Raw genomic sequence first — 3,666 nt, 5'->3', positions numbered from 1 at the left:
TTCAAAGACTCTGATATCAGACCTACAGAAGATAGAAGGAAAGTCTTTCTTCAAGGGGAAGCGAGATCTATCTTTCTTCATAATATCATGTGCCAATTGAAAAAAAAAAAACAGACCTTCTGAAATATTTGAGAGGAAAGGGCTTATTGGCAGACAAATATTTTGCCTCCCGCACCATCCCTACTAAAACATTGCAGGGTATTATAAGTGGGATTTTTCCCGCCTCGTTTTTAGTGGAGGCACTCTAAAACAATAGTTCAGGGGGCCGGCGCCGTGGCTCACTTGGTTAATCCTCCACCTGCCGCCCCGGCATCCCATATGGGTGCCAGGTTCTAGTCCTGGTTGCTCCTCTTCCAGTCCAGCTCTCTGCTGTGGCCCCGGGTAGTGGAGGATGGCCCAGGTGCTTGGGCTCCTGCACCTGCATGGGAGACCAGGGGGAAGACCTGCTCCTGGCTTCAGATCGGTGCAGCTCCAGCTGTAGCGGCCATTTGGGGAGTGAACCAACGGAAGGAAGACCTTTCTCTCTGTATCTCTCTCTCACTGTCTAACTCCATCTGTCAAATTTAAAAAAAAAATTAAAACAATAGTTCAAACTTCTTGTGGCTTTGTTACGTGCTGTCTGTTACTATTTCTTATTTTGAATGAAAATTGTTCAGCTGACACACAAGAGGTTGGATCATAAAAATGGAGTCAAAGAACAAAGGCAGACACAGGAGTTGAGAGAGGGGGAAGAGACCAGAGGAAGGCCAGAAGCATGGCTCTTGTCTGCACATAGAGGTGCACTGGTGTGCTGACAGTTAGCGAGGGTTAGAATGGGCCTTTTGTGGGGCCGGTGTGGTGGTCAAGCAGGTCAAGCCACTGCCGGTGACGCTGACATGGGTATCCCATATGCACTCCACTCCACTTCTGACCCAGCTCCCTGTTAATGTGCCTGGGAAGGCAGCAGAAGATGGCCCAAGAGCTTGAGGCCCTGACACCCACGTGGGAGAACTGGACAGAATTTCAGTTCCTGGCTGAGGCCATGCTTGGCCCCAGCCATTGCAGCCATTTGATGAGTAAACCACAAGATGGAAGATCTCTCTCTCTCCCTCTCTGTGTAATTCTGCTTTGCAAATAAATAAATGAATCTTTTAAAAAATTAGATTTTGTTCTAGAATAAGGCTGGTAGAAGCATCAAGGATGCGGTTTTAGTCATATAAGGACCCTCCTGAAAGTCTTTAGATTTGCTATGATCTCAGGAGTCCAGTGTTCTCTGGCAACGTCTACCTGTCCTTCTCTCACGCCTCTGCCTTGCTAGGGCAGCTCTACACCATTTCTCACTCTAGAGTTTATCGGCACCAATAGGAGGCATTTCTGGTTATGCAGACTTGCAAGGGAAATGCATTTTAAAACTAATTTCATGACATTTTAATCCCTTTGTGGTTCCAGAATGTGACAAGTAGATGAGAGAGGGGGAGACAAAGGGACAATTTGTGGAAATGGCTACCATTGGAGAAGGTTCTGCTGTGAATTCTGTGTTCAGCTCTCACCAGAGCACGTGCAAGGGGCATCCGTACCTTCTCCTCTGCCTCCAGGCTGGTGAACGGACCATGGAATGCTGGTAATGAACTGTTTTGGACAGAGCTGCTGTTATCCGGATGGCCCTGGCCCATTGTTCTACTTGGGGGCAGGAGGGGTGCAGGAAGTGGGAGAAGAGGTACCTGTTGAATTCCAAACATAGTTATGGGGTCTACACAAGGGCCCTGTGGAAAGTATTGAGTTGTGAGATAGAGGGGACCCATTCTTGACTTACATTTGAACAGCTTGAAGCAGATGGCACACATGAGTCTGGCTTATTTTAGGAGATCCAGAGTGAGAAGAGCCAAGCCAGTACTCTAGTGACAGCACCCAAGAGCAGCTGCTAGGTTAAGATAGGCCTACGTTAGGAAAGCAGAGGATAGAAGTGTTGATCTTACTCTTGGAAATTGCACTGTTAGAACACTAGTGACCTGGTACAGGGAGTGCATTAGACCCAACAGGTTCCGGACTCACTCCCGCAAGACTGCCCCTACTTCCACTACCCCTACTTCAGTTGCAGTAAAAAATCCCAGATAGCTCCCACACTACAGACTGACCAGCTATAAATTGGAGGCTCCTACAACCCTTTCCTCAGGTTCAATTTTCTAAAATGGCTCATAGAACTCAAGAAAACCATTCACTCTCGATTACTAGCTTCAGTCTATTATAAAGGATACAACTCAGTCACAGCTGAATGGAAGAGATGCACAGGGCAAAGTGTAGGAGAAAGGAGTCACAGAGCTTCCACAGTCTCTCCAGGTGCACCACTCTCCTAGAACCTCAATGTATTCAGCAATGTGGAAGCTCTGAGAACCCAATCACTTAGAGTTTTGATTGAGGATCCATTACATGCACACAATTGATTAGTCATTGATTGATTCCAACTCCAGCAGGGCGCAGAGAGTAGAGCTAAGAGTTTCTATCCTCTAACCACGCCTCGATCTTGCTGGTGATCAGTTCCTATCCTAGAGCTATCTAGAAGCCCACCACAGGTTTATCAATGTAAAACTTAGATATGATTGAAAGGTGTTTATTATGAGTAACAAAAGCTGCTGGCCTCACTCCTGATACTCAGCAAACTCAAAGGTTTTAGAAGCTGTTAGGCTAGGAGTCAGGGAAGAAAACCAAATGTATATTTCTTATTATATCATAGGTATTATGTTCAGGGACCACACCCGCTTCTATCCAAAGGATAGACATATGACTTGACCTAAGCCAATCTTATGTTTTTTCTGATATATAAATCTTGAGCAGAAAGACAAAAAAAAAAGTGGTAGTATTGTAGTTACAGTTTTCTCAGCAAAGGGTGCCATTGAGATAGTTTCTAGTGAGAGGACATTGTGAGGGTTCCTGCTTCCAGTCTCCACAGCCACCCTGATCCCTGTGTTGTCCATCCTCCTTCTCATGACTTCTCTGAACTTCTAATAACCTAACAATTCCCACTTTCGTTATTATTTTTATGGATTGATTTATGATTGATGACTTTTTATTTTTTTGTTTATTGTATTTTCATTTTATTTTTTATTTTGCCTAAATTGCTCAGAGTATGTTTCTCTAGTTTATAAGCAAAGAACACCATTATAATCAACCTTCAATTTACTGTACACGAAAAATCCTTCTATGCTGTCTGTATTCTATGAACCAATACCTACATCTTCCTAAAGTTAAAAAAAAATTTGTCCCTACATACCACTCACCCACTTCCCATCCTAACAATATTACAAAGTTCTTTTACATTTGTTGATGAAAGTAGTAGGCCTGTATTAGTCATGTTTTCATCACTGCAATTAAAATACCCAAAAAGGCAGGGGGCATGAAATACTTATGAAGGCAGATTTATTCCAGCTCATAGTTTGGAAGATTCACAGTATAAGTTTAGGCAGCCTCATTAGTCTGGTATCTGATGAGACTGGAGACAGACAATGGCAGAGTATGCAGGTGAATGATCATATTGTAAACCAGGAAACTGAGAAAGAATGGCCAGGTTGACCTTGGCTTATATAATCAACCATCTGGAGTGAATTACTTTCCAAGGGCTTGCTCACAATGATCTCTCACTAAGCACACCTCCCAGATACCATTATTGGATCAAGTCTTTAACAAATAGGG

Source organism: Oryctolagus cuniculus, chromosome 4 (assembly GCF_051225735.1).
Source record: "Oryctolagus cuniculus isolate XC-2025 breed Fujian yellow rabbit chromosome 4, ASM5122573v1, whole genome shotgun sequence".
NCBI classification, from domain to species: domain Eukaryota; kingdom Metazoa; phylum Chordata; class Mammalia; order Lagomorpha; family Leporidae; genus Oryctolagus; species Oryctolagus cuniculus.
Note: the sequence above shows the minus strand (reverse complement) of the source record.